General features: G+C 36.0%; 1 pseudogene; it reads left to right on the forward strand.

Annotated features, from left to right (window-relative positions):
- Positions 1-7,248: 7,248 nt before the first annotated feature.
- Positions 7,249-7,367, forward strand: LOC120612296 (uncharacterized; annotated as a pseudogene).
- Positions 7,368-12,229: the final 4,862 nt, after the last annotated feature.

Raw genomic sequence — 12,229 nt, forward strand, 5'->3', positions numbered from 1 at the left:
TTTTTTTTTTTTTTTTTAATTCATCACGTGATTCTAATGTAGGGTTGATATTTAGGAATTACAAACTTTAACCAGCCTGTGATCCCAACATCTCTGTTCTTACCCCAGTTAGGGACAGAATCCATCCAGAGACTTCTTATTTTGGAGTGGGAGGATAAGTATATTAGGCTCCAGAGACAACCCATCCTTAGCAAGAGATATTTTAAAAGCAAGAGCAACAGTTGCTTCCCTGGCCCATGCTGCTCTTGTTCACTCCGACCCCCTGTCTTCTCCAGCCTACCTTCACTGACCTTTTGGATCTAACCTCTTGTTAGCCTAGACATGTGCTGTCAGCAAGCATCTACTACTAAGGTAAGCAGTTTGGAGTTCAGAATTACTTTTGATACTACTTATACCTCCTCCTTTAACTTTTATCTGTAATGGTTCAATTTTGTATGATCAGGGCTGAGTTTTGTTCTCCATTCCTTTTCCTTGCACAATATCCTGATATCGGTGAGTTGGGGGGTGTGTGCATAAACATTTAATAATTCAATGCTATTACTTTCTAACCACTGTTCTAGCTGCACCCCACAAATTTGATGTGGTATTTTCATTTTCATTTGACTCAAAGTATTTTCCAACTTCCTTGTGATTTATTCTTTGACTCATGTATTTATTTAGAAGTATGTTGCTTAATTTCCAAGTATTTGTAGATTTTTGGGTTATCTTTCTGTTAACAATATCTAATTTAGTTCTATTGTAGTCAAAGAACACACTATGAATTATTTAAATCCTCTTATATTTACTGAGACTTGTTTTATGACACAGCAGCTGGTCTACCATGGTGAATATTCCACATCGCTTGAAAAGAATGTATATTCTGTTTTTGTTGAATGTAGTGTTCTATAAATGCCGGTTAGATAAACTTCATTGGTGGTGTTGCAAATCTTCTGTATCCTGACTGATTTTCTGTCTGGTCTGTCAATTACTGAGAGGTGTACTGAAATTTACAAATATAATTGTGGATTTGTCTTATTCTTTTAGTTTTGTCAGTTTTTGCACCATGTAATTTGAAACTGTTATTAGGCACATGCATATTTAGGTTTATGTTTTCCTGGTGAGTCGACTCCTTTATCAAAATGAAATATCCCTCTTTATCCCTGGTAATATTCCTCATTCTAATATCTACTTTAATATTAATGTAATTTCTCAAGCTTTTTAAAATTGTATTTGTATGGTATATTTTTCCATCTATTTCCTTCATATTGATAATAGGTTTCCTTTTAATTCAATTCGACAATTGTTGCCTCTTAATTGGAGTGTTTAGACTATACATTTAATGTCATTATTGATATGATTGGGTTTAATTCCAACATCTTGCTATTTGTTTTCTATTTGTCCTCTCTTTTTTCCTCTTTTCCTGCCTTCTTTTAGATGGTTTGTGCCTCAGTTTCCTCATTGGTAAAATGAGGCTAATAATAACCACCATTTCATAAGGTAGTCCCAAGGATTAAATACGATAATTTATACAATGGTGCTTGGTACATATTTATATAGCTATATGTATATTTTAAATCAGAGGATGGAGAACTCCTTGGGATATCAACTCTCCAAAGGTTTTTGGTTCTAGACCTGTTATGTACCTACATGAGTGAGGTAGGTAATTGTCTATAGGTGTAGTTTGGACACTGAAAGGCCGTGGTTCCAAATATCTCCCCTACTGGCTAGCTATGGTGTGTTAAATTCTCACAATTAAGCACTTTACAGAAACTTCTGGAAATGCACATATTCTTTAAGTTAAAGCATTATAGGAGGAGGCAATCAATTTTCTCACTAGCACTGAAGTGCAAATGATTCTTGATGATACTCTATAATGCTCCCATATTCCCTAGGAAAGTATTGAGAGGTTTTGTCTAGGCAAAAGTCAGAGAAAAGGACATAGCCTGATCCTGGGAGAGCACCACAGTGGCCAGCTCCAATGGCTACTTGAAGTTCAAAGGAGAGGTAGGACAAAGTTCCCAAAAAGGACCTGGCCTTTTTAGTTGTTTTACCTTGGGCTTATTTGTGAAGTTAAACTTCTGGTTTTGTATTTGTTGGTTTCCTCCAATTTCCCTGTAGGAGTAATTGATATTTAACTATTTGACTTTTATAGTAGATGACTGGGTCATACTTTCCATTTTACACACCTCCAAAATATGAAGTGACTGATTTAGAAGTCTAAGTGGCAGTGGGTTGAGAGCAGTTGAGCTTTTCCCTCTTTTGCTTCTTCACTGAGGATTTGTTTTGTTCCTATGAACTCTGCAACACTGATGTGGAATGTAAGCTCCATGAGTACTGGAACTGTTTAATGCCAGCACATAACACAGTGCATGCCATTGTAGGTATTCAATAAAAATTTGACCTATTTGTCGTTTCCTCCAAATGAATAGGAACATTTAAATTAGATCATTATCACCTGTTTGACTCCCTGCCCTCATTGTTCTTCAATTCATCTCATTTGGACCATTCACCTTCTCTGAACTGAGCTCCAAACTTAGGTTCTTGGCCTTGTCCTACCTATCATTCTCCCCTATCATTCATTGTCCTCTCCAACTTTTTTATCCAAAGGCCTTTAGAGGTCAGAGACTATTAGCCTGTAAGCTAAAATCCTTCATTACCCTGGGTACTCGTGGTTCACTTTATACGATAAATGTTTCTGTAAAGCACTCTCGAGCACACACATACATAAATAGTTTTTTTTTTCACTTCTGATCTTCATTTGTCAACATATTCTAAAACTAACCCAGTCAGATAGTTAATAAAAGGTACTTAAGCACAGAAGGAGATCCTATTGTTTCAGGGAACTCTGGTGAATTACTTCATTAAAAAAGAAGCTTTAGGAAAATGAATGTGTACTCTTGTGTCCTAAATTTGAGTTTCATATATTGGTATTCCTGAAAGTGAGGACCAGCTATATTTTCTCTTAAATTTTTTTCCCATGGCTATTATGTCTATTGTGATAGTTTCCTCTGAATTCTAGGGACCAAATTTTCTTGCTTCATTTATTTATTTTAGTTATTTGTCATCAACTTGCAACAATTACAGAGAAATCACTCATTTTACAAATGTTGATTGATCATGTAGGATGTGGAAGACACGGTACTTGGCCTTGGGGATCCACAATCAAGCATGGCAAGATCTGTGCCAAGGTGCTCAGTCTGGTAAGGGAGGAAGATAAATCAATAGGCAATTTCTATGCAGTGTGAATAGTGCTTTGATATGAAAAGCACAGGGTGTTGTGAATGCACAGAAGATGGGTGGGAGATTGTAGGAAGAGGGTGTTGATATAAAAAAACATTCAAACCTGTAGAGAATTTTAATGAATTTATTTGAGCCAAACCAATGACAATTGCTGGGTAGCAAAATCTCAACAGATTAAGAAAATGCTCTGGAGAATGGTAGTTTTGTAGCTTATTTTATACATTCGAATCAGCGGAGGAGACATAAGGGAGATTACATAAAATTCATTGGTGGTAGATTAGGGAGTGGGAGAAAGCAAAGCAGAGAAATTTCTGAGATTGGATAAAAAGTAAAACAAAGAGACACATACTTTTACATTGCTGGGTACAGGATAGTCAATGTTTACAGCACATAGAAATGGTATGTAGGCAACAAGATAACAATGAGGGGTTAAGTGGTCTGCTCTAGTGGGTGGTTGTACCCTGAGGAGTTTAGAAAAAGGAGATTACTCTGACATTACAAGGATGTGTTATCTGAGATGCAAAAAGACAATAGACAGGCTTACTTAGGTAAAGATTGACTTTTGTCAAGGAAACTACAGGCCCAGGATGTGACTTCTGCCCATGCTTTCTTTTAGTTAGGAATTTTTATGTTTAGCTCATCCTACATGGTTACTTTCCAACTCTGAGTTTGTAAGGCCCACCATGCAGGCCTCCTCTAAACTTGTCAGGTTTAGTATGTGGTCTCCTTTTCATCTTCAAGGAGTTCAGGGAAAATTGTTTGGAGCAGGTGATGTCTATAAAAGCACAAGTCTCAGACAAAGTAATTTATTAGCACATGTCAAAATTTTATTCAATTACTGAAGTAATCAGCAGATATACAAGAATGCTTGTTCAAAGAGCATTCGAAAAACAGGAATTCATCTAGCCAGTTAAGAAAAGAATGCCAAAATAAGATGACTAACAATAATATTGTAATAACCATGTATACTGCCAGGTGAGTACTAGACTAATATAATATTGAATGTCAACTCTAATTGAAAAATAATTTTAAAACTGTCTAATGTTTTCTAGTGTAATAACTGAAACTTTTGAAGTTATTTACTGAACCAAGCACCCTCCAAAAGGTAAATCACATCTTAGTATTTTTCTGCAAGGTGACCTCTAACTTTATAAGACTAAAATTCTCTGGACCCTAATGAGTTGTGAATAGTAATCGAAGTTATAAACCCTGAGAGAGCCCAGTGACCGACAGGCTTATTAGAAAGTCTGTTGCCACTATATTTAAAAAGTCATGCAATCATCGTTTTCCCTTATTTTCAAATTTTAGGTTAGTTTTCCTATATAGTCTTCTTTGTGACCTTGGACAATTTCTAAAGAGTGGTCTTGGTTACAAAAAGCTGTTCTCATTGTGTTTTTGTGTCCAGATAATTGAATTTAGTGCCGAGTTAATAATTTCCTATAATTCTTAGAGGTAATAGAAATTACATATAGACTCGATAGGGTAGGTGATATTATTCTTCACAGCAAATTTACTCTCCACCTTCCCTGTAAGAGAATTATGTATCCCTGCTTATTGCCAGATGACTTTCCATGTCTCTTGTAGGAGGAGTACAGATTTGATTTTGAGCTCAAATGACATGCTTTGGCCAAGGAGATGAGTGGATATTTCATATGCCACACCTATCTGAGTTTTAAGATGATTATGTAGCTTGGTTTGGCTTTGCTTCTTGTGTTTGCCCTCTGCCAAGAGAACAGTATAGCCCAAGTAAGGCCTCAGGCTGGGTCCTAGAAGAAAAGACATTTATGTCTATGGAGAACTGAGCCACGAACTGAGCACAGTTGATTACTTCAGTAATTGACCTGCTGTTAGACTATGGCTTACATGTAATATGAACAAAAAAAAATAAAGGTTGTGAGCCACTGAGATTTCCCTCTAAGGTCAGGAAAAAGACAATGTCCACTCTCACTTCTAGTCGACATTTGTACTGGCATTCTAGACAGGGCAAGTAGACAAGACAATGAAATTAAAGGCATTAAAATTGTAAAAGGAGTAAAATCATCTCTATTTGCAGATGGCATTTAGTATATAGAAAATCCTAAGGAACCCACTAAAAATTATTAGAATAAACAAGTTCAGCAAAGTTAGAGGATACAGAATTACTATACAAAAATCAATTGTATTTCTGTACAAGAGCAATGAGCAAATTGAAAATGAAATAAGGAAAACAATTCCATTTATAATGGTATCAAAAATTTTAAAATACATAGGAATAAATTTAACCAAAGTGTGAACCTTATATTCTTAAGACTACATACACCATATACAAGCATAAATTCAAAATAGATTAAAGACTTAAATGTAAGACCCGAAACCATAAACCTCCTAGAAGTAAAAATAGGCAACAGACTCTCTGGCATTGCTCTTAGTAATATTTTTTTCTGATATATCTCCTTGGGCAAAGAAAAAGAAATGAGACTACATCACACTAAAAAAGTTTTTGCATGGCAAAGGAAACCATCGACAAAAAGAAAAGACAACCTACTAAATGGGAGAAGATATTTGCCAATGATACATCTGATAAGGGGTTAATATCCAAAATTTATAAAGAATTCATACAACTCAACAACAAAAAACAAACGATCTAATTAAAAAATGGATAGAGGACCTATTCAGACATTTCTCCAAAGAAGACATACAGATGGCCAGTAGACATACGAAAAGATGCTCGATGTCACTAATCATCAGAGAAATGCAAACCAAAATTACAATGCGATATCACTTCATACCTGTCAGAATGGCTATCATCGATACATCAAAAAACAAGAAATCTTGGTGAGGATGTGGAGAAAAGGGAACCCTTGTGCATTGTTGGTGGAATTGCAAATTAGTACAGCCAATATGGAAAACAGTTTGGAGGTTTCTCAACAAATTAAAAATACAACTACCTTTTGACCCAGCAATTGCCCTTCTGGGTATTTAACCAAAGAAAACCAAAACACTAATTCGAAAAGATCTATGCACCCCTATGTTCACTGCAGTGCTATTTATAATAGCCAAGATATGGAAGCAACCTAAGTGCCCATAAATAGACAATTGGATAAAAAAGAGGTGGTACATATACACAAAAGAGTATTATTCAGCCATAAAAATGAAATCTCACCATTTCAATAACATGGATGGACCTAGAGGATATTATGCTAAGTGAAATAAGTCAGAGAAAGACAACATATGATTTATATGTGGAATCTAAGGAACAAAATAAAGAAGCAAACTCATAGATGCATAGAACTGGTAATTGTCAGATGGGAGAGGGTTTGGGGGGCTGGGTGAAAAAGTGTAGGGATTAAGAAGTACAAATTGGTAGTTATAAAATAGTCATGGGGATGTAAAATACAGCATGGGGAATACAGTCAATAATATTGTAATCAAGCAATAGTGCCAGGTGGGTACTGGAATAATCGGGGGGATCACTTCGTAAGTCACATAAATGTGTAACCACTATGTTGTACATCTGAAACTAATAGAAAATAATATCGAATGTCAACTCTAATTGAAAAATAAAAATTAAGACTGTAAACCAGTTTTTGAAAGAAACAAGATGTAAATAAATAGACATCTTATATTTATGGATTGGAAGACTTACTGTCATTAAGATGGCAATACTTCCCTAAATGGTTTATAGTTTCAACCCAATTGTTATCAGCATTCCAGCTGGCTTCTTTGTAAGAACTGACAAGCTGACCTAAAATTCATATTGAAATTTAAAAGAACCAGACAGAATAGCTAAAATAGTGTTAAAAAAGAACACAGTTGGAGATCTCATACTTATTGATTTCAAAATTGACTAAAATGCAAAAATAAATCAAGATGGTGTGGCACTGGTATAAGGATAGACATATAGGTAAATTGAATAGAACTGAGAAATAAAGTCATGTTTATAGTCAATTGATTATCAACAAGAATGCCAAAACAATTCAATGAGGAAAAAATAGTCTCTTCAGAAAATGGTACTAGGACAACTGAATATCAACATGCAGAATGAAGGTGGTCTACGGCCATACCACCCTGAACAAGCCCGATCCCATCTGATCTCAAAAGCTAAGCAGGGTCAGGCCTGGTTAGTACTTGGATGAGAGATCACCTAGGAAGACCAGGTGCTGTAGGTGTAAATAATAAAAAATAAGGGATTGTAAATTGAGAAGGTCCTTGCAATCTGTGAGGTCAACCAAGGGTTGCCTTCAGCTTCAAAAAAAAAAAAAAAAATTAAGGTGGCCTCCTACCTCACATGATATATAAAAAATAACTTGAAATGGTTCAGAGACCTAAATATAACAGTGAGAACTATAAACCTCTTACAAGAAAACATAGAAGTAAGTCTTCATGACCTTGGATTTGTCAGTGGTTTCATATATATGGTACCACATACATAAACAAAAAAGGAAAAAATAGATAAAGTGGACTCGATCAAAAGTAAAAACTTTTGTGCTTCAAAGGATACTATCAAAAAAGTGAGAAGACAGAAAAGAAATTGGTGTAGATTATAAAGGCTCTATTCATCCCTCTGGTGACAAAATCAAAGTTGTGACAGAAACAAGGAGCAAAAAGTAGGGAAAATCACCTGGAATCTAGATGAACAAGCCCTACAACTAAGGAAAGAAGTAAGAAATCACTCTACAACGGGAGGAGGTAGGACGGAGCAAGGACACAAGGCTGCCCAGTCCCTAGCGACTGAGTGGGACAGAGCATGTGGCAGCAGCAGCCAGCAGCTGCAGACCCCTCTTAAAAGGGCTGTGTGTGCAAGTGGACTTTTGCGGTGACGAATCTGCTCACTCTGAACACCAGCGCCTGGTTAGCTGCTCGGGGGGCACCAGGGACTCAAAGGGGACAGACACTGAGTTGTCAGAGTGAGGGTCGAGGCGAGACTCGCTCTGTACAGAAATGCCAGCAATATCCATTGTTCTGTTGAGCCCTACCCCCTCCCAGTGCATGGACTCAGTGCTGCCATAGATGAGACCTCATGGAACTGGATAACAGAGGTTGCTCCACCCAGAGGATGCCCTGAAACTTCGCCTCACCCAATTCGCGGTCCCACCCAAGCCACATCCAGGTGTGTCCTCAGCGAGTCTTATGCTCCTTGATGAGCAGTGCCAAAACTCACACTAGTGGCAGCTGGATTCAGTTTCTGGTGTAGTTTCTTGCAACTATAAGCACAGCATCTGCGGATTACTTGCTGAATCTTAACAGGTGGCCCCGGAGGGGCACAGGCTAGGGCTAAACTTGGCCTGCAGCTGAACCCTTCTTAGGACTGTGCCACTGGACACCTATTACACAAAGCCACACTAATAAGACCAGGAGACTTAAGAGCTTTGCTTAGTACGCAGAAACACCGAAAGCCAGCCAAAATGGGAAGACAAAGAAGCAGAAACCATACGAGAGAATGGAACAGAGATCCAAGAATAATAGAATCAAGCAATCTAACAGATGCAGAGTTCAAAACACTGGTTATAAAAATGCTCAATGAACTTAGGGGAAGTGTCGATGAATTCAGTGAGAACTTTAACAAAGAGATAAAAAACATAAAAATGGAAGAAAAAAACATGTATCAAAAACAGGAATAAAGAATGGAAATAACTATATTCCTATTAACAAGTATCTCGAGTGGAAAAGAATTAAGTGCTCCAACCAAAAGATAGAGTGGCTGAATGGATAAGAAAACAAGACCCCTACATATGCTGCCTACTCACTTCAGATTAAAAGACACACAGACTAAAAGGAAGGGGATGGAAAAAGATATTGCCTTGATGGACCTAGAAGGTACTGCGTTAAATGAAATGGGTCAGATAAAGACAAATCACATGATTTCACATACATGTGGAATCTAAAGAACAAAATAAACAACAACAAAAATGGAAATAAACTCATAGACACAGAGAATATTTTCAGGGCTACTAGATGGGAGTGGGGTTGGGGGGATGAACAAAAAGGCAAAGAGATTAGGAGGTACAAATGGATAGTTGCAGAATAGACATGGAGATGTAGAGTGCAGCATAGGGAAGATCGTTACTGTAATAAATATGTAAGGTTCTGAGAAGAGAGGTACTAGATTTAGTGGGGTGATCACTTTGTGAGTTATGTGGATCTCTGATTACTATGATATGAAACTGGTATATTATTGTATGCCAACTATAATTTTTAAAAAGCTTATTGAATTGTATAATGTAAATACAAGAAACTAATTGTCTATTATTATATTTCAATAAAGCCTGGGGAAAAAAAAGTGAAAAGATAACCCACAGAATGGAAGAAGATATTTGTGAATCACATATCTGATCAGGGAATTGTAGCTGGACTATAAAAAGAATTACAGCTCAATAATAAAAAGATGCATAACCCAATTAAAAATGGGAAAGCAATCTGAAATGATTTCTCCAAAGAAATGGTCAATAAGCACTCAAAAAGATGCTCAATATAATTAGCCATGAGGGAAATGCAAATCAAAACCACAATGAGATGCTGCTTTACACTCAATACAATGGCTATAATAATAATAATAATAAAAAAAACCAGATAAAATCAAACATTGACAGGATGTTGATAAATGATAACCTTCATACACTGCTGGTGGAAATGTAAAATTGTACAGCCACTTTGGAAAAGAGTCTGGCTATTCTTCAAATAGTTAAATATAGAGTTACCATTTACCCACCAATTCTACTTCTAGATATATACCCAAGAGAACTGAAAACATTCTTCTACACAAAAACCTATACATAAATGCTCATAGCAGCGTTATTCATAATATTCAAAAAGTAGAGTTAATCAGTTGAATGAATAAACAAAATGTGTTATATCCATTATATAAATATTATTTGGCCATAAAAAAGAATGAAGTTTACAACATGGACGAACCTTGAAACCATTTGCTAAGAATCTAGTCTCAAAAGATTATATATTATATGATTCCACTGATGTGAAATGTCTAGGCAAATCTGTAGATATCGAAAGTGGATTAATGACTCCTTAGGTCTGAGCAGATTGGGGGGTAATAGGATAATAGCCAGAGGATATAGGGTTTCTTCTTGGAGTGATTAAAATGTTCTAAAATTAATCATAGTAACGATTATAAAACTATACTAGAACCGTACAATTTAAATGTGCAAATTATGCGGTATGTGAATTATATTTCAATAAAGCTGTTACCACCCCAAAGATCAGTTTTTTTAACAGTGCATATGAGCTTGATTATACTTCTTTCATGAGAAATATAGTAGCTGATATGTTAAGAACACTTGGCCTATAAAAAAATTGGTGGAATTGGAGCTTCTCTTATTTATTTGGAATTTTTTCTTATATTGTGTGATGACAAGGACGCTCTTACAATACTGTTGATATAATTTTAAAATATAAAACATAGGCTTCCAGTAACTGTGGAAGAATGAAGTGGTCACGTGAAACTTCTTACAGGTAACAATTATGAAAATTGATTTAAAAAACATGTTAAAGACACTGGAAAGTGCACAAAATTAGAATAAAAAGCATTGCGACTGTAAGGGGTGAGAGTAGTGAATTTATAGCTTTCTAGTCTCAAGACATTTCCTGATCCTCCCTCCCCTGTGGCTATGGCCAAAAGAAACAGCAGTAGAAAAACATGGCCTAATTGGCTCAAGGTAGCTTTAAGGCTGCAAAGTCAGCTAGAAATTTAAAGGGGGAAATCCGGGCATCTAGAGAATTATAGAAGGCATGAGACTCAAATTTCAAATGTAAGTCCTGCCCAAATCCTTTTTACAGCTAAACTATACATATGCAAGAGAGAATTCATGAGACCCAACATGAAACAAAGACCAGAGAGGAAGCTACACTTGAAATTTGGAGCTACATAGAGCAAGATCTGTGCATCTGGCTTAACCTTAAATTTTTATTTTAGTAACAACTTTATTGAGGTGTATTTTACATTGTATTTTTTGTTTTACTTTTTTTTTATTTGGGAACAATTATAGATTCATACAATTACAGGAAGTTTCAAAAATAGTACAGAGAGGTCCATGTATCCTTCTTGCAGTTTCCCCTAATTGTTACATCTTACAAAATTATAGTATCAAAACCAGGAAATTGACATTGATAGAATGTGTGGGTGTAGTTACATGTTTTTTCGTCCTGTGTGTAGATTCAGGTAACCACTATCACACTCAAAATGCAGAATTATCTTGTCACCACAAAGCTCTACCTTGTGCTACCCCTTTATAGTCACATTTACCCATCCTCTCCCCACCATCCCCAATTCCTGATAACGACTAATTTTACATCACCGCAATTTTGTCACATTGAGAATGTTATATAAATGGAATCATACAGCATGTGAATTTTTTTGACCTTATGAAATTAGCCATTTTTTAACTTAGCATGATGCCTCTGAGATCCATGTGTTTTCACTATTTCATGCCTGTTTACTTCTGATTAGTATTCCATGGAATAGATGTACTACAGTTTATTTAACCAGTCACATATAGAGGGACATGTTGGTTGTTTGCAGTTTTTGGCTATTACAAATAAAGCTGCTGTGAAGGTTCATGTATAGGTATTTCTGTATATGTAAATTTTTCCTTTGCTGAGATAAACGCCCAGGAGTATGATTGCCGGGTTGTATGACAGTAGAATCTTTAGTTTTATAAGAAACTGCCAAGGCATAATCATCCATTTTACATTCTCACCAGTAATGTATGAGAATCCTGTTGCTCCATATCCTTTCCAGCATTTGGTATTGTCACTTTTTAAAAAAATTTTTTTGATATTTATTTATTTATTTATTTATTTGTATGGTGACATTGATTAACGAAATCCAATAAGTTTTATCTGTACAATTTAACACTAAGGCATATATATTTTTACACTGTGTGTTCGCTTCTCCCATAGTTAGATTTCTCTGTCACCACATATTTGACCCCCTTTAATTCTATATAATGCCCACCTCCCCTCCCCCCCACCCCTACCTTTAAAAACCACTAGTCTATCGTCTATGTTCATGAGTCTA

This window comes from Pteropus medius, unplaced genomic scaffold (assembly GCF_902729225.1).
Source record: "Pteropus medius unplaced genomic scaffold, Ma_sr-lr_union100, whole genome shotgun sequence".
Classification (NCBI taxonomy): Eukaryota; Metazoa; Chordata; class Mammalia; order Chiroptera; family Pteropodidae; genus Pteropus; species Pteropus medius.